The sequence below is a fragment of the Gekko japonicus genome, unplaced genomic scaffold (genome assembly GCF_001447785.1).
Source record: "Gekko japonicus isolate JY-2015 unplaced genomic scaffold, Gekko_japonicus_V1.1 scaffold1001, whole genome shotgun sequence".
Lineage (NCBI taxonomy): Eukaryota > Metazoa > Chordata > Lepidosauria > Squamata > Gekkonidae > Gekko > Gekko japonicus.
The window spans coordinates 214,444-239,437 of NW_015163117.1; the positions used below are offsets into that span (position 1 = coordinate 214,444).

At 46.5% G+C, this 24,994-nt stretch overlaps 1 protein-coding gene across 2 annotated transcripts in view; it reads left to right on the forward strand.

Moving 5' to 3' along the window:
* The window catches only part of SMOC2 (SPARC related modular calcium binding 2), a 213,281-nt gene that overhangs the window by 142,247 nt on the left and 46,040 nt on the right, over positions 1 to 24,994 (forward strand). The gene's annotated exons all lie outside the window — the stretch shown is intronic.

The following is a 24,994-nucleotide window of genomic DNA, read 5'->3' on the forward strand; positions in this document are numbered from 1 at the left end:
CAATGGAACATTTCTGTGGGCAGATGGATTTCTGTCCACAGAGCACAACTTTCTCACCTCCCCCCTACCACTGCTACCCAAGATGTCCCACAAAGTACCCACAGACCTTCTGGAAAATGGGGTGTTTTTATTTTCTATGGATCAAAGCCACAATGGAAGCCAGATGAATCTTGCCCAGATCATCTGGATACTCCTGTTTACCACAGGGACATCCTATCGTTTCTCCCCCCCCTCTCTGTGTGTGTGATGGGGGAGGCTTGCTAAAGTTTAACTTCTGATACAAGAATATAACTTCCATGTATGAGTAACATGGAGTGTCACATGATTTACTAACAGGGGTGAACATGAACTGGCTCATGAACTAAAGTTTGTGGCAACCTTTGGCCAGTTCGTGGTTCATGAAGCGAAGTTCATGGAAGGTCAGCCAACAAAACACAAACTTTGGACGCATTTGCAGACGGACTGTCTCCACTCAAACAAAATGTGTAGCAAACTTCAAAGCAACCGGTTGGGGGGATTCTCCAGCCTTGGAAACACTGTTGTCAATTTCAAACGAGTCATACAGAATCCCGTCCCCTTGCTTGTATTTGTGACTCTGTGCTTTGAAATCAGTCCTTTTAAGCTTGCAATGCTAGTGGCATTGAGTTCTGCTGGGCACTCTGTGATTGCACTGGTACTGCTGGACACTCTGTATATTGTACTGGTTCAGCTGGGCTTGCAAATATGCCCCCCCCCGCATGGATTGTGATTGAGCTGCCTTTGCCATATTGGCACTGGGTTCTGCTGGGCACTAGTACATTGCACTGATTGTGCTGGGCTTATAACCTCCCCCCCTTTGCTTGGACTATGATTCTATGCTAGAAATCAGGCCTGTTGAGCTGGCATTGCCATAATGGCACTGGGTTCTGCAGGGCACTAGTATATTGCACTGGTTCTCCAGGACTTGCAAAAATCCCCTCCTTCCGTTTATATTGCAGAGGTTCTCTAGGGTTTTGGATTTTTTCTCCTGGGCTTCTATTGCCCTTGATTTTTTGCTGTTTTTTCCCCTCTACTGGAAACAATGGAGGATTGGGGCACCTTCGGGGCGGCATAACTCAGACCCCATAAATCTAATCCTCACCACACTTAGAGAGCAGGTAGAGAAGAGTCAGCTGGAGATCCCTGGCAAGTTTCGTATCTCTAGCTTGCACAGAATCCAGTCTATATACTTCTGAACCACCTGAACCTGCACCTGTCAAAATGACTGTCAGCTATTATTTCCCCAGAAAGCACTTTACTGGGGGCATCTTCTTTGGGGGCCATAACTTGGACCCCATAAATCCAATTCTCACCAAATTTGGAGAGTAGATATAGGAGAGTCTGCTGGAGATCTCCTGTGAGTTTGGTGTCTCTTGGCACACTGGGGGGGGATTCTACCACATCATTAACCTCACAAACTGAACTGGATTGTTTAGCTCTTAAAAGTTTATGATGGTTCATGGTTTGTGAACCAGGCATGCCATGAACCTCAACTTAAACTGAACTGCATTTTCTCAAGTTTGTGTCCATCTCTATTTACTATTGTGTGAATATTCACCATAGGTCTTGACCCCCAAAATGCATGCAATCCCAAATCCAGGTATTAAGTAATTAGGGGAAAGATAGGAACTCATCTCTAAGTTATGTATAACTCAGGGCATTGTGGGAACTGTAGTTTTCATTGCCTCTTTTTTCATTCTCATTTATGGAGTTGAAGTAAAAGAAGAAACTAGGATTCCCTCAAGCTGTATGCATGGTTTCATCCATGGGTCGTTTCATAGAAAAAGAGCTAAGGGAACTCATTAGCATAACTCATTAGCACATACCATACCCCCTGACATCACCGGAAGTGTGTCATAAGGCCACACACACCACCCCCAATGGTCCTGGCCACCGGCCTTGCAGCTCCACTGCTGAGCCCCATGAGGGGCCCGGCGGTGGACCTGCAAGGCCGGCGGGAGTGCGAGGAAGCCCCGCCAAGGCCCTCCCTGGCCCCAGGCAGGCAGGGGTGGGGAGAGGCGGGGAGGAAGCAACTTACCCTCCCTCTTCTCCTGCCTCCTCCTGGCTGAAGTGGGGCGGCCGGAAGCAGGGGGCGGGGCTTTGACATGTGCCCCACCCCCGTACCTCACCCAGGGGAACTGCGATCCCCCGAAATGACCTCTGGTTTCATCCATGACAATGTTTTATGCAGCCAAGTTTAGATCATCCCTAACATTATAATCTTTTAAACTGTAGATTTAAAAATGGGAGTTCAGTAAATAAATACTTGAATAAAAACCAGGGGCTTAGAATCAATTGTCTTATTAGCAACTGTGTAAGCAGAAAAGCTGTGGTGGCTCAAGTGGTTAAGACGCTGAACTGCAGGCTGTGGAAGGTCAGTACTTCAGCAGTTCGAGACCCGGGTGCCGCAAGACGGAATGAGCTCCCGTTTCTAGTTCCAGCTCCTGCCAACCTAGCAGTTCGAAAGCAAGAAATTGCAAGTAGATAAATAGGTACCACTTCATTGGGAAGGTAACAGCGTTCCGTGCGCCTTGGTGTTTAGTCATGCTGGCCACATGACCACGGAAACGTCTTTGGACAGTGCTGGCTCTTCGGCTTTGAAACGGAGATAAGCACCGCAACCCTAGAGTTGGACTCGACTGGCTTTCGAGCAAGGGAACCTTTACCTTTAAGCAGAAAGCAGCATCCATGTTAAAAGAAAGTCCTTAAGAGAAGTATGGCCTATTGTTTCTATGATATGATATGATAGTGTCTTTATGGTGAGGAGTTACAGCACTTTGTATTAAATTTTATAATTAAATTTTATCAGACTTCTATTTTTCTTGTTGTTGCAAGCTCTAATTTGGAAAGAATGGCAATACCTATATTTCATGAGTATATTATGGCTCTGAACTGAGTTGAGAAGTAACAAATTTGGACAACTTGGAAGAAACTTAATGGCATACATTTGTGTGTGTGTCTTGATTACCTCTTGTGTCATCTTACCTCAGGGTAGTTAACATTATGTTATTATTTAAGCAGGTCTACATGAAGCAAATGTTCATTTAGCACCATATGATCTAGTTGGTAATTCATTTTCTTGTCTTTCTATTCTTGTTTTTAATGTGATGGGTCATAAAGCATATCAGTATTTTGTGACTAGGTATTATTTGAGGTGCTCTTTTTGTTGAGGAAGTCATAATAAACTACAAGATCTTTGGAACCTACCCACAGCACAGGGCAATTAATTACATGCGCACAAAGTGGTGTTGGGGTTATATTTCTCAACAAGCAGCCCACCATGTCAAACTATGACTCAAACTGGAAAGGCTTTGAAATTTACTTTTTGATAAGATATGAAGGGATCCAAAGTGGCTTAGGCCCCGGTCACACGAGCAGGAAACCGCGGGGGGGGGGAGCGTGGCAGTGTGCCCCGGGGCAAACTAAGGCACCGTTACCTGACCAGACCTCCCGTGGAGGTACCGTGGAGGTACCGTGGGAAGGGAGAAGTGCCGATCGCAGGACAATCCCGCGCGCAAAAACGAAGCACACGGTTCGGCAAACTGGATAGGTTGTTTTTTTTCTGTACAGCACGACTGCGCATGCTCCGTAGGGTGCTTTCGCGCATCCACGAAGACCTGGGGGAAAAATGTTTTGCAAGGACGGGAACATGGGCGGGCGCCAGATGCCACCGGAAGCGCGATCAGACGCCCGCCCTTGCCCCGCGGTTTCCAGTTACTAGTACCTCTGAGGTACTCGTTTTTTGCTGCGCGGTTTCAGCGGGAAGCCTCGTTTGAGCCACGGGAGTGCTACTCTTCCCAGACGTGCCGGTGAGATCGCGCATGGAAACTCCGCATGTCTTCCGTCTGACTAGGGTGGCTAATGTTCCGTGTGACCGCAGCCTTAAATTATTATCCTCTCCTTCATTTTATCATCACAACAACCCTGTGAAGTAGATTAGGCTGAGAGTGTGTGACTGGCCCAAGATCACACAACAAAGTTTGAGTCCAGTGGTACAAAGGCAACAGAGCAAGTTTTCATGGCAAAGCTGGGATTTGAACTCGGGTCTCTCAGATTCTAGGCCAGCACTCTAACCACTGTATATCATAGTATGATTATCTGAATGAAGGTCACTAGACATACTATGGCTAGGTAGGGTCTATCAAGCAAAGATGTGAGGTTGGTTTATTAACCACAGTTAGTCTTGTGTATGGTGTATGCTGTGTAATGTCTGAATGCAGACATTCTGGCTTAGTCTGGGTTTCATTTTGATTGGCCCCTGGCAACACCCTCCCATGTTACAGACACAAGGCTGTAAAACCAGCATTTGTCAAGGCAAACGAGTAGGGATGGGCTGAACCATTAACCGAACTGCAAACTGATACACTGGTTCATGAACTGAAACTGTTTATGAGCCATATAAAGTTTAAAACCCCTGCTTTCTGCTCCCTGTGGTTTTTTAGGGGAAACAGAAAGCAGGCGTTTCCAAACAGCTGAGCAGAGGGGAGCTCCCTACCACTTAGCTGTTTTTCATGAAGAGCCATGAACTGCATCAAAATTCATGGAAGTTCATGGTGGTTCTTCAGTTCACAAACATTGCTTCATGAACCACAAACTGGCCAAAATCTGTGACAAACTTCATCAGCCAGTTCGTGCCCATCCCTACAAACCAGGATTTCAGTTATCATCTTTGAGCTGAATCATGGCTTCACAAATTAACCATAGTTGAAATAAACTATAGTTTTGCATTATATCTCAAGGGATCTTAAGCTTGTGTTCATTTTCCTTATGACACTTTCATTTTGCTTCATGTGCAGAGGTTAGTATTCCTTGGCCCCGGTCACACGGAGCATTTGCCCCGTTGAAGGCACGGGAGTCCCGCGGAGTATCTGGGTGCGATCACACGGGAACATCTGGGAGGTGTAGCACTCCTGTGGTGACCCCGTGACAAGCCGCTGAAGCTGTGCAGTAAAAAACTAGTACACCACATGTACTAGCAAACGCTTTGCCATGGGCTGCCTATGGAAGCTTCCCAGTGTGATCGCGCCGGCACGCGGCTTCCTCCCCCGTCATCCTCTTTGCTGCGGGGAAGCCACCATTGCGTCTGATCGCATAATAGTGCATCAGAATGCAACGGCGCAAATAGCGTGCCCCCCCGCGCGCATTTTCTGGCACCTCTGGCCGGGGCCCTTGTGGGTCTAAGCCAAGAAGTTGCAGCTAGACTTAAAGTTCATGAGGATCCATACTAATATTTCAGTTATTTTAAAGCCATTAATTGTGTGGATATCACAACTGTAATAACGTATTCTCTTGCGCCTTTGGACATCAGTGGCTGCTTAATTTGTCACATTTTTTTCCTTCTCTAAGATGTGTGAAAGTAAGAGGATTACATTTGTATGATGTAACCAATTTGTCAGAATCACTAAACTCATGTTCATTTTTGTGAGTTTTTACATTTTTCCGTAAAAAATTTCAGACAAAATAGACAATTTGTTATGAAGATTAATTTTGTAGATAGTTGGCATGGACCTTAAAATTACCTTTCAAATGTGAGATAAGCTTTGTTGAAAAAACAATGTATAATATTACCTGAGAGTTTGTCCTATGTAAATAAGCCTGGGTGAAATTATGGCCAATATATAAATGATGGTTTTAGTCCACAGAACTGTAAACTTTGCACCATGGACAGAAAGATCTGGGCCTCATTTTTCTTTCTGCTACACTCTGGGGTATTTATTCTCTATCAAAGACACAGGGCGGGAAAGACTTGGCAACTGATTCCTGTCTGTTCTAATGTCTCACTCTTCTTGGTCCTTACCTTTCAGGGTTCTTGGACAATTCCTTTTTTGTTTTACCTGGGGAGACATATTGTGAGTGTGACAATGTTTGCAGACTCGTGTGTTTTAGCTATATCTATTTTAAAAAGAAAAGGCTTGTCATCATTCATATGTGATGACAAACCATGGTGATTCAACATATGATTTTTTTCCCCTGTCAAAGAAGACGGGGACGGCAAAGGATGAGATGGTTAGACAGTGTCATAGATGCAACGAACATGAAGTTGAGCAAACTTCAGAGGAAGGCCTGGCGTGATCTGGTCCATGGGGTCGCGAAGAGTCGGACTCGACTGTGTGACTGAACGACAACAACAAATACAATCCACTTGGCACAGTTTACCAGTAAACAATATTTATTCTCAGTTCATGAAGAATTACCAAAATCTTCAGGAAATCCTTGGTTGTCAGTATGCAATTTCCTGAATGCTGTTCGTGACAATTTGTGGTTCATGGCCGAACCACCAACCAAACTAGGTGGTTCATTTGTGAACCAAGCCAGTTCATGGTTTGTGGCTCTGCAAACCCCGCTGAAAGGGACCACAGTCGCTTGTAACAGGGTTTGCTGAAAGCCCGAAAAACAGCTGGGCGACAAGGAGGTTAAAGGGACTGCACAAGATAGCCCAAAACAGCTGAGCAGTGTGGAGTGGGCTGCAGTTTGCGAACCACAAAGAGGACAAAATTCATGATGAATTTTGCTTCATAGTTTGGTTTGTACCCATCCCTAGGAGTCATTGATGGACACAATTTAGAAATCCAAGGCAATGTGCAATAATTTTCCCTCAGTACTGAGGTTTTTTTTAGTTGAACAAAAGAATAGGCATAAACTGGCAAAAACTCTTTCTGCAAATAAAAATCTGTACAAGAAGATAGAAGTGCATTTCTGTGTGTTTTTTTAAGATTCCCCACCACCATCAGAGCCATCAGAAGAAACCTTTACAGTGCAGTTCTAACCAGAGTCACACTCTTCAAAGCTCACTGACTTCAGTGGACTTTAAAGGGTGCAACTGTTTAGGATTGCACTGTAATCAATTACCCAGGGATCAAAAGAAGATTAACATACTTCTCCATATTGAGCAGACTCTTTGACGTTTGTTTCCCTAAATTAATAAGCTTAAGGAAATGTTTCTCAAGAAGAAAAGGCTGAAATAATTTCTGATACCACAAGTAGTTATGCAATGGATCAAGTGTTTTCAACACAAAATCTGGACATTTGTTAGGAATATTTCAGCTATTTGGGAATCTAAAATTCAAAGCAGAGCATTCTATCTGTTCAGCTTTACATTTTATAAACTTAGATTAGCCTTTATAGCTGTACGTTTTCAAAGCATGCTGACCACCAGTGCTAACTAGATGAAATACCCAGATACCTATGGCTCAGCTATTATGTATCTGTGGAATTTCAGAACTAGATTTCCCACATTATGTTTTGTATTTCCCGCTTTAGTCTGAATTTAGATTACAGACTTCTAGCTATTTTAACTCATTTGATCTTATTCATGGAAAAAATAATTTACTTTACTTTACACAGAAAGCCAGTTTGGTGTAGTGGATAAGTGTGCAGACTCTAATCTGGGAGAACTGGGTTTGATTCCCCACTCCTCCACTTGCACCTGGCTGGATGACCTTGGGCAAGCCGTAGTTCTGATAAGAGCTGCTGTTGAAAAAGAGCAGTTTCTGTCAAGAGCTCTCTCAGCCCCACCTACCTCACAGGGTGTCTGTTGTGGGGAGGGGAAGGGAAAGGAGTTTGTAAGCCACTCTGAGACACCTTTGGGTAGTGAAGGGCGGGGTTGAAATCCAATCTATTATTACTATTACTATTACTATTAATATTATTATTACTACTACTACTATTATTATTATTATTATTATTATTATTATTATTATTATTATTATTATTATTATTATTATCTGACACACCTAAATAACTTACATGGTTTCTCTCTATGCATCGGCACCTAAGGAAATTTGAGCTAAAGTGCATCTTACCAGGTAGTATATTGCTCAAACTCATTGTAGTTTAACTTGTTTTACAAGGAAATTTCAATTTACAGTTCTTTTATTATAATTCTTTATGTTTCAGGGTTTGCTTGGTCTTTCTTTTAAATTCTGTATGTTCTTTATATCTTTTTTTTAATCTTTACATTTTATGTTGAGATTGCTATTACCTTTTCTATCCACAATAAATAAGCTTGACTAAAAATTCACATTACATTTCAGGGGTCTGTGCAGGAGACTGAATATTTCATTGGATTCTTGATAAACAGTACCATTACAGAAAACCTGCCCCCACCTATACATAAAACATTAATCTTTAGAGTAATTCCAGTGTCATAAAAACGTATGAAGAGCCCACATTTTAATCACTCTCTGTGTTAAGTAGTATTTCCTTTTGTCTGTCCTGAACCTGCTTCCCATCATCTTCATTGGATGTCCTCGAGTTTTAGTATTTTGGGACAGGGAGAAAAAGTTATCTCCGTCAACTCTCTCCACCCCATGCATAATTTTATAAACCTCTATCATGTCCCCCCCCCCCTTAGTCATCTCCTTTCTCAACTGACAGGTCCCAGACTCTTCGGCCTTTCCTCATAGGGAAGGTGCGCCAATCCCTAATCATCTTGGTTGCCCTCCTCTGCACTTTTCCCAGCTCTGCAATGTCCTTTTGGAGATACAGTGACCAGAACTGTACATAGTATTCAAATACGGCCATACCATAGATCTATACAGGGGCATTACAATATTGGCCATTTTATCCTCAATCCTTTTCCTAAGAATCCCTAATGTAGAGTTTGCCTTTTTCACTGCTGCAACACACTGAGTTGACACTTCCACTGCGCTATCCACTATGATCTCAAGATCTTCTTCCCTCTCGGTCTCAGCAAGTTTAGATCCCATTAGTCTAGAAGTTGTGATTTTTTTGTCTATATGTGCATTACTTTACACTTACCAACATTGAACTTCATTTGCCACATTGTCACCCACTCACCCAGTTTGTGGAGGTCCTCTTGGAGCTCTTCACAGTCAGCCTTGGTTTTCACCATCCTGAATAATTTGGTGTCATCTGCAAACTTGGCCACTATATTACTCAGCCCTAGTTCCAGATAATTTATGAATAAATTAAATAGTACCGGCCCCAATGCCGATCTTTGTGGGACCCTAATGCTTACTTCCCTCCATTGTGAGAACTGTCCATTGATTCCTACTCTTTGCTTCCTGTCATCTAACTCATAGAGAGGGCGGTGGCGGTACAGTTACAGAGCTACCTGGATGAGGCCTCTATCCTCGATCCCTTCCAGTCCGGCTTTCGCCCGGGTCACGGGACTGAGACTGTACTGGTCGCGCTGACGGACGACCTCCGTAGGCATCTGGATCGTGGCGGCGTGGCTGCACTGGTGTTGTTAGATCTGTCGGCGGCGTTCGACATGGTCGACCACCAGTTGCTGGCCCACCGCCTCGCCGACGTGGGAGTAAAGGGGCTTGCCCTTCAATGGCTGGTCTCCTTTCTCCAGGGTCGGGGACAGAGGGTGGTAATGGGGAACCAGCGGTCCCGAAGGCACCCCCTTGAGTGTGGAGTGCCCCAGGGAGCCGTGTTGTCCCCAATACTATTTAATATCTACATTGGCCCCCTCGCCCAGATTGTCCGGAGGTATGGGCTTGGGTGTCACCAGTATGCTGATGACACCCAGCTCTATCTGATGTTGGACGGCCGTTCGGACTCTGACCCCGATGACCTTTCTCAGGCGTTACAAGCCGTGGCTGGTTGGCTCAGGCTGAGTCGGTTGAAATTAAACCCGGCAAAGACGGAGGTCCTGGGCCTGTGTCGGACCGGCCGGGAGTTAGGGCTCCTTCTCCCGACCTTCGGCGGGGTGCCTTTGGTGCCTATGCGGGAGGTTAGGAGTTTAGGAGTGCTCCTGGACTCTTCACTAACAATGGAGGCCCAGGTGGCAGCCACAGCTAGGTCAGCCTTCTATCATCTTCGGCTGGCCCGGCAGTTGGTCCCCTATCTCAGCCGCGAGGACCTGGCCACTGTGATCCACGCGACGGTCACCTCGAGGCTAGACTACTGTAACGCTCTCTACTTGGGGCTGCCTTTGTTGCTAATCCGGAAGCTGCAGCTAGTGCAGAATGCTGCGGCTAGGCTGCTGATGGGTCTCTCGAGGAGGGACCACATCCGGCCGGTGCTGCAAGCGCTGCACTGGCTGCCTATAGCATACCGGATTCGTTTCAAAGTGCTGGTTCTTACCTTTAAAGCCCTGAATGGCCTGGGTCCAGCCTACCTGAGGGACCGCCTCTCCCCGTATGTTCCCCCAAGAGCGCTGCGGTCGGGGAGTCTGGACCTTTTAGAGGTTCCAGGCCCCCGGGATATCAAGCTTGCCCTAACCAAAGCCAGGGCTTTCTCGGTGGCGGCTCCTACCTGGTGGAATGAGCTCCCGGCGGAGATCCGGGCCCTGCGGGACCTGGTACAGTTCCGCAGGGCCTGCAAGACGGAGCTCTTCCGCCAGGCTTTCGAGTAGGAGCCGCCGCCGCCGCCACGTTACCACCACCGTGGCATGATTTACCATCTCCCTGGCTTAAAGGGGCAAGGGTTGTTGCTGCCCCAAGAGGAACATTCTCTGGTGTTCCTGTTTTTCGTCTACCATCGGCCGCCAGTGAGGGATATCGACCATCTTGAAGTTTTAAAATTGAATTGTAGAGCACCATTTTAGTTTAAAATTGTTAAGGTTTTAATGTAATCTATGTTTTATTTCCGGCGCTGCCGCTTGTTTGCCGCCCTGGGCCGTAAGGGTAGGGCGGGATACAAATCTCAAAATAAATAAATATAAATAAATAAATAAATAACCAGTTTTTAGTCCATAAGAGAACCCGTCGTGTTATCCCATGACTGCTAAGTTTACTCAGGAATCTTTGGTAAAGTACCTTGTCAAAAGCCTTTTGAAAGCCCAAGTATATAATGCCTTTTGGGTCACCGTTGTCTAAATGCTTGTTCACTTTCTCAAACAATTCTAAAAGGTTGATACGGCAGGACTTCCCTTTGAAGAAGTCATGCTGAGTTTCCCTCAGCAGGCTTTGTCCCTCTATGTGCCTAAAAATTCTATCTTTGATTACAGTTTCTACTAATTTTCTTGGGACAAACATTAGGCTGACTGGCCTGTAACTTCCTGGTTCCCCTCTGGATCCCTTTTTAAAAATTGGTGACACATTTCCTAGTCTCCAGTTTTCTGGTGCAGCAGCTGAATTTAGTGATAGGTTACATATACAGGTTAGTAGATCAACTATCTCACATATGAGTTCCTTAAGAACTCTTGGGTGTATGCTATCAGGACCTGGAGACATCAGTTTTAATTTCCCCCCAAAGTCTAGAACTTTATCTCTGGTCACCTCAATTTGGGTTAGTTCTTCAAACTTCCTTCCTAAAAATAGGGGCTGTGGTATGGGTAGGTGCCCCACACTTTCCGTCATAAACACAAAAGTAAAAAAGTCATTGAGCTTCTCTGCCATCTCCCCATCTTCCTTTAGCAATCCTTTTATTCTGTTGTCATCCAAAGGCCCCACTGCTTCTCTAGCTAGTTTCCTGCTCCAGAGATATATATTTTTTAAAAAGTTTATTGTTTGTCAGTGCTTTTAGCAACCCACTCCTCAAAATATTTTTTTTGCATGTCTAATCATAGACTTCTATTTTGTTTGCTAAATCTGTTTTTTGCAAGTCTAATTATAGACTTCCATTTCTTTTGCCAAAGCCTATGGCCCTTTCTGTTTAATTCATTGGAGCAGACCTTTGACTTTTTAAAAGAAGCCTCTTTACTTTTTATACCTTCCTTGACTTGTGTTGTTTGGTTTCCTTACCCAGCACAGGAGGGCAGGAACCTACCACCTGCCTCCTCTCCCCTGCCTGGTGAGAAAAAGCAGCAACGTGAGGGAAGGAGGAAAAGGTCAAGGTTAGGCCCTGCTGTGCCCACCCCACCACCTGCCAGAAAGGGGGAAGAAGCTCTTTGCTGGTCACTTATTGGGGCTCAGGGGCACCTTTACAGGCAAACCCCAATGCTTTGGGCAGCTGGGTATGGGTGGACTGGTTGGCAGTACACCCCTCCACCTCTGGCACTTCTGAGTGGTAGCAACTGAGTAGTGGTTTTGGCACAAACACTGAACACATCATGTCACCATAGGTTGCCTTGCTGAAAGTTCTTTCTGGGGCCTTTAATGGCACATCAGATCTCAAGGCCACAGTAGGTGGCTTCCTTCTGTTGCCAAAGCACCACTGTATTCCTCTAAGGCAGTGAGTGCCCAGGCATATGGACTACTTTGGTGATGCTGAGAATCCCTCCACAAAGATATCATTATCTAAATAGGATTTTCAAAATGTAAAATGATAGGGTCTATTTTTTACAATGTTCGTGTTCTATCTCACATCCACACTTTAGTGATCCTGCTACTATGCAGCACTCAATTACTGACTATGTGTATTAAACAGATATACAACTTGCCATGTCCCAGAGTTAGCAAAAATCCAAGGTTTTGACAGTAGGTACATACATGCCTTTGCCTGAACCTACAACAAGAATTTCTGCGAGTTCTTTAAAATGCTCTTTCTTGCCAGTATGTGTCACCTCTGTTTTATTCAAGGTAAACATGTCAACTGGCTTTGTGCCATATCCCTCCAAGCCTTTTGAAAGCACAGAGTTTATTTTGCATACTTGGGTGTAGTGAGGTGGTTCTGGGCTGGGAAGCATCATGGATTTTGGTGACATTCTATTCTGTAATCTGGAGTCTCCCATACTCCCCTTTCCTCTGGTTAAAGTATATTTATCTCACATTATCAACATATTTTGTGAAACTCTACAACACAGAGCTCTAAGGGAAGAGGAGGAACTGCCTGATATGGGAACATCCGAAAAACATCAAAAAATGTTTATTTTATGCCTTGGCAAGAACTGCTGAGTATATAATCAAAACCCTTTAGCGCTGCATATAGCTGAAATCTTGCTGCAAAAAGCAGTTTTAGGAGACTTGGGAAAAGAGAAAGGTTGTACAGTAGGTACTCTTCTTGTAAGTCAAGGCCTTCCTTTGCAAGCTCGTTGTACTGTGCTTTACCTGCTGTTATGATTTCATATGTGGAGTTCATTGCCTTATAAAATAACAGCATACCTCTGCATGACATAAGTTGCACCCATGTGATGTGACTTTGTTTCCCTGTCTTTGCCAGCACAAATACGGAAGCATACATGTTGGCAAAAGAGAATCCACATAGTAATTTTTTACACTTTCCTACAACAGCTGTCATCCCCAGCATCACATCGCTAAAGGGCTTTGTCAAGGAAGCTTTAGGTTAATCCCCTGTGGTTTCCCAGGGAAAGTGCACACAAGAACCAGACTGCTGTTTTAAAAACGATTATAAAGTTTGTTTAGGAAATATTAATACAGATAGATTATTGTTAATACATTACTCTGAAACCATACAGAAAAGAAAGCAACAAAGCTAGCTTCAACTACCTAACACTCACAAGAACTGTGTTAGATGGCACAAACCTTAGTTTCAATAGGAAGGCCTCGAGATAGTGTTATCTACATTTCTAGCAATTGCAGGTCATAGTCTTGGCCTACAGTCCATAAAAATCTCAGCTAGGCTCTTGTCTTCAGGGCCACAGTTCAATTATAATTTTTGGCCCAGCACATCAGGCAATGATGACATCAATGTTCCCTCTAAGGTTTTTTGGCCCAGCACATCAGGCAATGATGAGCATCAGTCTCATGAGCAAAAATTTTACCCTGTGAGCCAAAAGTGGTCCTAGCATTAAAACTGTGAGTGGGCCAACATAAAAAAAAATTATTAAAGTGTACAAACATACAAACAACATATAAACTGTTATCATTTGTATTACAAGCCATATATTTATATTAAACTTATTTATATTTATATGAAACATATTTGTATTACTTAACCTCCCAGGCTTAAGGGCACAGAGAGTCACTTTGCAAAGCACCAGAAGCCACCAGATTGCCTCTAGCAGGCTGCTGAGCCTGGCTCCCCACCCCAACCCAAGACAAAACAAACAACCAGGCAGCTCACCTCAGGAAGGGCAGAAGCTGGGCAACAGAGCAGTCCTCCTTTTGGGCCAGGGTATCTCCAGGAGCATGAGGCAAAGGACTGCCGGGGGGGGTAGCAGTGCCCCCTTTCACAGGGCAAGCAAACTGCAGCTGAGGGGAGGTGGGGCCAGCCCAGATTAGGAAACACAAAGCATACTGCTGTGTTTCTGTGCTGCCTGAGCAAATGGATCTGTGCTGCATGGCCATTGGGAAGGGAACCTCTCGCCCCTGCGCTGTGGTAACAATTGCTGCGGTGGCCAGGGGAAATTGGTGCCCCAGCACAGCTTGGCACAGCTTAAAGGGAACCTAGGTTGACATCCAATCAGAATCTGTCTCCATATATACAAGTTCCCCTGAGAAACTAATTAACAGGCTTCCATCTTTGCCCTTGAAGATGGTAAGAAATATCCAGGCCGAAAAACCAATTAACAACACATGCAAGATAGTTCAGGCCTGTTGTATAACAAAGTAATATTACTGCGCTAAAGTGTAATAACAATTACCAGTTTTTAAAAGCCTGAAAAAGCCCTCCAGTGGCAAGGAGGGTAATGGCAACTGTGGAGATGGAGGCAACAAAGATGTTGTGATGTGGGTATGATCTTCTAAAATTGACACCTTACCATCCAAGCAACTTTCTAATGCACTGGCAAAGCATTCTTTCCAGAAGGATCATACCAAACCAGGTTTGAGAAAGAAAGTGCAGAGGACAGGGAAGGCATGGAAAAGGGACAACTAAGAATCGCGTTAGATTGTGTGTAGATGCAGCCATATATACAGCTCCCCCCCCCCCTTCACTCAACTTGGGAAGTTGCAATGAAGCCAAGAAAGACAGTTTTTCTGTGCTATTGGACCAAATTGTGGTATAAGCTGCTTTACTGAATGCTCTTTCATTACTTTACTGGGGACTGGCAAAGCAAACATTGCAGAATGTTTTGCTGTTCCCCCCACTTTTTTTTTTTTTTACTAAACTGTACATGAATCCTTTTCTTGCCTTGTCAGGATTTATTTTTGCAAAAATGATTTCCTCTAGCTCTACTTAATGTACTCCAGATGATAGTAAAACAACAAAAAGAGTCTTTTGCTTAACACTGAGTTTATAACCATCCTGAGGTCATCTGCAATCAGATGAAGTCATTAGCCACCTACAGACCTCTATACCACCTGCACTGTGCTAACCAGGCCCTTCCCATGTTAGCTGTGGCTTAGTGATGATACATAGCTGTAGTTCACTGGCAGCAGGGCTATTTTTGGGCAGGAACGCACAGGAACGGAGTTCTGTCCGGCTTCAAAGTTGGCCATGTCCACTACAGCCAAAACTTCTATGTGCATGGCTACAGAGGGAAGGCCTGGAGAGCAACCCCCCGGTGACTCCGAGGCCTCCCCGTGCTTCCCCGTGCCTTTAAATGCCTCCCCGTGCCTTCACCGGCCTGTCCAAGGGCCAGCTTGTCCGGGCTCCCCGCAGTCGTGGGGCGCCCGGGCAAGCCAAGGGAAGACATGGGGGTGTGGCCTAATATGCTAATGAGTTTCTGCTGCTGGGTGTGGTCTATTATGCTAATTAGTTCCTGCTGGGCTTTTTCTACAAAAAAAGCCCTGACTGGCAGCACACAGAAAGTTCCAGGGCTGATTCCCAGTATCACTCATTTAAACCCCTCATAGAGAAAGAAACCTGCTTGAGACCTAGGAGAGCTACTGTCTTCAGTCTGTCAACACAAGACCCTTAACATATTCTCCTTTTATATGATGCTCTCTTTGGCCTCTCTGTGGACCATGACAATAGCCAGCTCATTCATTTACAGGATGATCAGGCAGCTTTCATACAGCTTTTTTGTAAATACAGTCTGCCATATCTGTGTGTGTGTTTTTTTTAAAAAAAGAGCCAGGGATCCTTTTGTGAGTGTTGAAAGCTCACCAGTTTTGAACATTTGTACGAACATGTTACTAAAATCATGAAGGTTTCGCATATAAATGGATAAGTTAATGGCCAATTTATAATGGCCATTGCATTACCACATATCATATGGTCTGCCAAACATTTTATTTATTTATTTAAAGTATTTATATGTCTGCCTTTCTTCTGAGCATCAGAACCCAAGACAGTCCAAAGATGGTTCCACAGTGTCCAAAAGGCAATGGATAGATCAGTCATTCCCATTCCTGCCTCCGTGTAGCTTCTATCATTCTGTTTATAAAGGTTTTGTGTAAGTAATCTGTCATAATGTTGCACTGGCACAGAAATCATAGGGTCATATTCTAAGTGTTCCTTGATAGGTGTAGCAGCATTTGACCCCTACATTCAACAGCACTCCTTTCTGTAGCGTTCAGAGCAGTTGGGTGCCTCTGATAAACAGGTGTGCTGTCAGTTTGATTTGCTTTTCCTTTTCAACCCAAGACGTTCATCTATATACTATTAGCCAGGGCTATTTTTGGGAAGGAACGCACAGGAACAGAGTTCCGGCTGGCTCCCAAGTTGGCCACGCCCAGCAGGAACTCATTAGCATAATAGGCCACACCCAACAGCAGAAACTCATTCGGATTGGCTACATTAGAGGTGTGTGGCCTAACATGCAAAGGAGTTCCTGCTACAAAAAAGCCCTGGGTTTTGACAACAAACAAGGTAAACAGAATAAGAAGCAAAAGGTGGGTGTGGCTGGATGACCACACTGCTGGTAACATGGGGGTGCGGCCTAATATGCCAATGAGCTGTGCTGACAGGGGTGTGGCCCAATATGCTAATGAGTTTTGCTGTTGGGTGTGGCCTATTATGCTAATGAGTTCCTGCTGGGTTTTTCTACAAAAAGAACCCTGCTATTAGCCACCCGTGGCCACCATCTACAGATAGTTAAATCCGCAGATTGGTGCCACATGGAGGCTAAACAGGTCTTTCATCAAACTTGGGGCACTCTCCAAGTTTGCAGAAAAATCTGAAATGTTTTTTTTAAAATACATGGGGGTTTAAATCTGGGTGGTGGTTCACTGCAGTGGATCCCAGGAGCCATGCTGGCCCGGCATCAGCTACATTGGAGCACGGGACCTGCAGCAGCTGCCTTGGAGCTCAGGAACTGCATTGATCCTGGTGGCAATGAAGAAGCAGCCAGGGAGCCACAGCAGGCTGCAGACGTCACACAGAAGGGGGGATCCCATCTCCTCACTTTCTCACTGCACCCACTGTGACTCCTGGACTCTCATGCAGCTGTCAGCAGACCTTCTGTGGCTCGTGGGCATCTTCACTGCTGCCAGACCCGCTGTACCAGGCATTGATGAAGGAGCAGTGCCAGGCCACTGATGGCTGCAGGATAGGGTTGCCAAATCAGTCTTCGCCGGGAGCGGGGGGCTCCCGGCCGGCATCGGGTGAGTGCGCGCGTGCGTAGCGCGCGCTGCGTGCATGTCACCTGGAAGTGACGTAGGCACACTGGGCACGCTGGGGGCGGGACCATGGCCATACAAAGGAAAACCATAGAGTTTTCCCTTGTATGGCCGTGGCCCCGCCCCCAGTGTGCCCGGCGTGCCCACGTCACTTTCTAGTGACACGCACGCCAGGGGCGGGGTTCCCCCGGGGCCCAATTCCGCCGCGGCCCGATTTGGCAGCCCTACTGCAGGAGAACTTGGGAGCCGTTGTGGGCCTGGTGGCAGCAGCGCATCACCCCAGGAGCCCTGGCAGTCTCTTGAAGGCTGCAGGAGAGTCCAGGAGCTGCGGTGGGTCTGGCATCAGTGATGAAGCTGCTCAGGAGCTGCTGCAGGCCCAAGGATCTGTAGGAAAGCTCAGGAGCTGCAGAGGGCTTGGCAAGAAAGTGGGGGAGGAAATGGGCTTCCCCCTCCATGAGTCTTGCAGGCCCTCACTAGTAGATATATGATCTTGAGCAGCAGAAAATCTCTAGATAGCCTATTTGGAACCAAGGGTTAAAGGACTGATACATATTTAGCCACACCCAATGTAATTTCCAGATCATTATGTTTGAGTAAGAAGAAAACAGTTTCCAGGTTTGGTGGATTCATTCAAAAAGTGCTGTGTCCCACAAGAGCAGGGAATGCTTCATCCAGAAGCTGTACTTTTACTAACTTCTCTGGGCGGAAAATGCTCCATTATAGAGCTAGCATTTCCAGTGTTTATCAAACCAGAACTTTCTGTTGGTCTCAAGTCATGTTTACTTTTGAAGGTCATTAATTTCCCAGAGACAGACAGGTGGATTGATGAAACCAAGGTCATTTGGGAAGAACGAGTGTGCTTGGAGATTAAAAACTCCCCACTTATTCCACAGTGAAAACCTTGTTTTGTAGAATTCCTCAGCTGCTTGGGTTCCAGCCTTGGAGATTTCTGCAGGCAGTTGGGTGAATGCTTCATTGTTGTGAGCTCTCATTCATCGGTAACTGTGGGGTGTCCTGGGGCAGACTTCACTTCATAGTCACTTCTTGTTGAAGACTGGAGAAGGGGGAGGGAATGTGAGCAGGATTCTTGAATGCCAAAGAAAGTGTAGCCCATGAAAATCTCTCCTGAAAGCAACAAATAAGACTCAAAGGCCTTTAAAAAAAAAGTGGAGCTTTCACATCAGGTATGAATCATGTGAGGAACATGACTGATATGATCTGTCCCTCCAAAGGTACACAGCAGCATTATGCAGGGGAAAGCTGAAGTGAAAATTCTTTACTCCTGAAGAACCATCTGGCCCTGTGACTGAGCTCATGCCCCACTCTACAGGCCTTCAGCCTGAGTCAGGATTGTGTTAGCCAAATTGCTCTATTTCTTAATAATAGATTGGGGAATTATGATATTAATTAGTAATTGGCATAACTATAGGATCAGACCTGTGTATACTGGAGTTAGAATTCCCAAGAATAGATACAGAGACTGGGTAGCTAAAATAACGATTTCTTTACTAAATATTCTCAAGCATACAAACAATAATCAAGCATTCATACACAAAATACTGAACTAAGAAAGCAGAGGTGATTGATAGCTAATGGAGGGGTCAGTTATGGGGTGATACTACCTGTTCAGATGTGCAGAGGTCCATGGAGATGAGTTTATGGCCTAAACCCAGAGGTTTAGGCGTGGACTGCCAGTTGGCATCAGGGCTGCGACACACGGTCTGAGGCCATGTGCTGATGGATATAGACATTGGAAGACCATGCAGATCAATGGAAGGTCTTGGGGCTGGTCTCAGGTGAGAACAATAGATTACCTGGGCCAATGATGAGTCCCAGGGGTGCGTGACATCAGGCCTGTTGTGACCAATGAGCTTCCAGAGAGGCAGATTCTGGATATAATGAGCTTAAGCCAGGTGCTGGATGGTTGGGCTGGGGGTGTCCATTGTGGAACAATAGAATGGTCTGGCATTTCCCTGGTGCCAGACAAAAGAATTGATGTTTCTTAATGTGTGGCAGGATGAATCTGAATGGGTGATCATTCAATAGACATGGAAAGTTAATGTTTTACCTTGATAGGTCTGGCATAGGTGTAAGAATGCAGATATTTTAGACAAATATATGGAGACAGGAATGAGAGGATTATTCCAAATGTGTTCCCTGGCATATAGGTGAAACAGGAGAGGGGGGTGGAAATATGCAACATATTTCATTAATGACAGTAGCACAGAACAGAAGCTTTTTGTCCCTGCCTGCCTGTACATTTGACAGACAAAAGACTAGCCATTTGGTCAGTAGAAGATACCTGAGGCAAGGGCAGAGACTTGCCCATTCTAGTCCTTTTTGGACAGAGCTGACAGGATAGACATGTGGCATTGCAGCCAGCCTGGAGAATTCTCTTTGGCCTGAGTTTTCTCAGCCAAGATGTGGTTCTTCTAGCTTACCAGCAAAAGCCACTGTTTAAGCCAAGTCTGGCTTCATAGGGCACTGCTTGTGGAGATTCAGAGGTCATTTTGGGGTGTCTCTCTTTTGGGAAAGACCACCCCGGTTTAAGGGCTAAGGATGCTGGCAACAATTGTCCTGGATCCATGTAACGTATCCAGCTCCAACTGCGTGTGTGGCTGGGTCGCCACACGGTCATGCAAAGCGGCTGAGCTTCGCTCTCAGGAACAATGGGCCAAGTGGATCCTAGCCCACACCAATCAGAGGGCTAGGCTCCAGGCCAAGAGCCTATGGAACTCTTGGCCACTGTAAATAGCCTATTACTGGGGTAGGGGTGTGTTTGGGGTGTGGGTTATTTGCCTTTATAAACCAGCCTGCGACCTGGTAGTTCTTGTCTTGTTCTACACTGGAAATAAAGTATGAGAGCTGAAATCACTAGTAAGTCTCAGTACTTTTCACTGGTGATGAGGATGGGATTCTACCTCCCATGAACAATGACCCGGACAAAGATTCTAGCATCGCATCGAGCCCCAGCACCGAGACCGCTGCACGCTACTCTGCCTCGTGCCCCGCTTCTCTGGTTGCCGCTCACCGCACCACTCCTTGCTCCGTACACTGCCCTGCTGACTCTGAGAGCAGCAACGCACCACACCTCACTCCAGGCACTGCCGCCTCTGCTCCCGAGCTTCAACCACCATGTGGAAGCAGTACGATGGTTACCTCCCAGGAAAGCATCGCTGCCTTCAACATCTCCCACCCTGCACAGTGGGAGACATGGCTCAAGATCCTGGAGAATTACTTCAACACGACATCGTGGACCTGGGTAAGAAAAAGGCCCACCTCCTCCGGTCCTGTGGCCTAGACACCATCCTGCTGCTCAAGGACCTCATTGCGCCTAAGCAGACCAAGGATGAGACCTATGCAGTATTGGTGAAAGCACTGTCCAACCACCTGTCACCAAAGCCCACAAAGTTTGCAGAGTGCATGGACTTCTTTGCGTGGGTCCAGGGTCCAGACGAGTCTGCTTACGAGTTCTTGGCCAGGCTCTGGCGGGTGGTCACCAGGTGATCATTTCCCAACCTGGCGAACGCCTTGCTAAACCATTTCCTCTTGGGTCTCAGGGAACCCAAACTTTGGAGGAAACTGGTTAGCCAGGACGACCTGGACCTGGATAAGGCGCTCAGAGAGGCTGCGGCCTACGAAAAGGCGCATCAAGACCGCCGCGTAAAGGCAGTCCATCACACTCAAGCAGCCATCAAGTCGGACAACTCCGAAGATGAGGAGGTGCTTCAGGTATGCCGTTGCTCATCCTGATAGCAGCATTGCCCAGTGGGACCTTCCTCAGCAAAGGCCTCCTCTTCATCGTCGTCCTGCGCGAGCTGCGGAGAGGCGCATGAACGCCATCTGCCACTCCTGCAACAAACCGTGCCATCTTGCCAGGGTCTGCTGCTCCCATGGACAGCCCCACAAGACTTCAGCCCACCAAACCTTGGCAGATCTCCACACTGACCTACATACCCTCTCAGCCCATCACCAGCACCACCAGGTATGTAACTTGCCCCCCGATAGCCCCAATAAGGTGCACATAACGGTGTTAATAGAGGGGTCCCCCTGCAGCATGGAAATATATTCTGGGTTGTCCTTCTCCATTATTTCCGAGGAGATGCTGCACTTGCTCTGCCCATGGGGGGGGGACCCCTCCTGCAAAAGCCACAGGGATTTAAGCTGAGGGACTTTAACAAAAACCCTGTGGCAGTTCGGGGCTGGGGCAAGTTTACGGTGCAGTTTAAAGACTTCTGCAGATAATTAGACTTGCTGGTGAGGGGGAGGTTCTCCCCGACCAGCCTGTGTATGTATGGGAAGTGGCGCGCCACACAGCTAAGGACCTGATCCTTTGCCGCGTCTTGGACTGGGTGAGAAGGGGGTCGCCTGCAGCTCCGGGGGGGTGTGGAATTCACAGCGTTTGCCTCTCGCAAGGACAAGCCATCTGCCCACAAAGGCTGCTTGATGCGGGGTGGCAGGGTGGTGATCCCGACCCCCTTAAGGGAATGAGTCTTCACAGCGCTCCATGAGATGCATCCAGGGGTGGTCTGGATGAAAGCCCTGGCCAGGAGCTATGTCTGGTGGCCAGGGCTGGATTGGGACATAGAGGACTGGGTGAAGAGATGTCAGCCCTGCCAAGAATCCTGACCCGAGCCCCCCAGGGCCCCCACTAGAGCCTGGGTCCTCACACAAGCCCTGGTCCAGGCTATACTTGGACTTTGCAGGGCTGTTCCAGGGTCAACTATTCTGGTGGACGTGTACAGCAAGTGGCTGGAGGTCATTCCGGTACTGTCCACTTCCTTGAAAGCAGCCATACGGGCCATGTGGCACATCTTTAGCACCCAGGGTATTCCCAACACCCTGGTCACAGACAACGGCATGGCATTTACCTCCAGTGAGTTCCAGGACTTCACCCATTACTATGGGATTCGCCACGTCAGATCCGCCCCATTCCACCCAGCAACCAACGGCCAAGCCGAACGCATGGTTTGGACTACCAAGGATGCGCTCCACCGCTTGGATAGTAAGGACTGGGACTACAAGTTGGCAGCATTCCTCTTTGGTCAGAGAACGATGCCCCACACCACGTTGGATTGCAGCCCAGCGGAGATTCTCCTGGGATGGCGCCTGATGTCCTGGCTGGATTGCCTTCAACCCAATCGAGCCCCGGAAGAAGAACCGGCCACAGAGTCACCCAAAGCAGCCAGAGGATTCTTCCCCGAGGACCCGGTCTATGCCAGGAACTATGCGCGGGGGCTGCCGTGGATCTCGGCCTGGGTGGTGAGAGTCAGGGGACTGCGATCATATGAAGTCTCCAGTGAGGACAGCCAGATACTCCACCGCCACATCGACTAGCTGCGTCGAGTACTGCCGTACGTCCTGGAGGACTTAGATAACCCCGACACCCCTGAAGTTGCCACCACACCTTGGCTACCAGACAACCTTGCCCTGCCAGATGAGGAGCCTGGCCTATCTCCCCTCATTCCACCTACCAACAGCGCGGCCGCACCAAGGGAAATCGCGAAATCGGAACCACAGCCGCCAACACCGACCAGCTCTCAGCCAAGTGCATCGGTGTCACCTCCCACCCCAGTTCCGGTACCTCGCCGCTCAACTCAAACACAGAAAGCACCCACCTATCTACAGGACTTTGTGTGTGGGATTCTTTTGGACCAAGGGGGGAAGGGTGTAATGTATCCAGCTCCAACCGCGTGCGTGGATGGGTCACCAAGCGGTCATGCGAAGCGGCCGAGCTTCACTCTCAGGCACAATGGACCAAGTGGATCCTAGCCCACACCAATCGAAGGGCTAGGCTCCAGGCCAGAGCCTATGGAACTCTCAGCCACTGTAAATAGCCTATACTGGTGTAGGGGTGTGTTTGGGGTGTGGGTTGTTTGCCTTTATAAACCGGCCTGCGAGCCGGTAGTCCTTGTCTAGTTCTACACTGGAAATAAAGTATGAGAGCTGAAATCACTTATAAGTCTCAGTACTTTTCAATCCAGGAGTACCAGGTGGGCCAAATTGCTGTGCCTCGTAGGACTAAATAACTATAAGCTTATCGGCTCTTTTGTTGCTGGAATACATTTTGTGCAGACTTAATGCCAAGAGAATTTTGTTTCTTTCTGCTGAGATGACCCAAATGAAAGGGAAGCTCCTTCCTTCCTCAGCTGTTTTCTTGTTCAGTTATGTGCATTTACCCTGTTGCTCATTGCCCTTCTTTCCCTCCATCTTCTGTTTTCCCCCCATTGCCCTATAATGTCTCAACTAAACAGTGCTGAGTACATAAAGATCATGTGTGCATATGATGCACACATATGTCGTGTGTACCATGCACATGATGACACATGGATGCACGATAAGTCCAAGAGAATCTTGTTGTTGAACACTTGTAGAGGCACAGCCCCTTGGAAGCATCAGTCCAGAGACTCTGATTGGATGCAGGAGGGAATCTCATGCTACAAAGGCATGATCTGGAAGGCCATGTAATATACAATTTTGACCTAACCTATACTGTATTTGGATTGTTGTATTAGGTCTGGCGTATGTTCATTTCTCTGCCAGAGCTTGGTAGTTGTACACACGTGTTTGAGTCATAGGTGTCTGTAAGCATACATACCTAAACACAAATTCAGAGCATTTTTTCCCAACTGCCCCCTTTTCCCAATACTATTTATTGTTACATTTGTCCACCCAGACTACAAGAAAATAGAAATCCTAATCTGCATGAAATCACTCTTGTGGATGTCCTTGTGCGACCTTAACATTACTATTGTGTAGTCCAGAGTTTATAAAGTAAGGCACCTAACCTTCCGAATGGCGGAAGATAGGGCTTGAGGAAAGGAAAGAATCTTTAGGTATCTAGCTATCTTGTTGCACCAGCGAGCTGACTAGTGTGCAAAAAAAAGAAGATGTTAGCTTTATGGGATGACTATACCACATGGCAGAGCGATGGCCTTCCTTCACACATAGAAGCCTACTATCTGCTTGCTAGGTTTTTTTTTGGGGGGGGGGTATTTCCTAGTTAGGTTGCACTATTATTTCCTAGTTAGATTGCTAAAGATGTATAGGCATCTGTGGTGAATTTAAGACACTAACTACCTTGTGCTCAATTAACCTAACATACAGCATTGTGGCTCTCTGGAGAAACCATCCAAGTAATCCATAATGGATTGCTATCATGTAACTGGTTCTCTATACCTGTAACAGGACCCAAGATGATTAGTAATGAAACTGCACTCAGTAAAGTAGTTTATATGAAGTCAGCTGCACTCCAGCTTTTCTGGCAGACACGTTAGAACCATAATTACCCTCATCTCTCCTTTTAATACAACTCATTGTGCTTCTGTCATTGAAGGATATTCTAGAAGCTAAGCAGGGTATGCTCATTTCCTAGATATTTACAGCGCAATGCACAAATTAAGGACAGTGTCAGATGTACGTCTCAATTTCCCTGCTTCTTGTGGCTTTAACAGAGACTCTTAAAGCTACTTGAGCATTAGCTTATTGTGGTTTAATAAAGTACACTATATTATATTTGGCTCAAGGGACCCATTCCACACAGATGCCAATTTCCAAAGACAGGTTTGAAAGCACAATCTAGTTACACAGACCTCTCTGTTAGTGGCTTGGAGGAGCAATATGGAGTTGCGGGTGGATCAGCAGTTTTAATAAAAAATAACTCCTACCTGGCAATTATGGCCCTCTTTGCCCAAGGTGCTGAATTGCTGTAAGCAAGA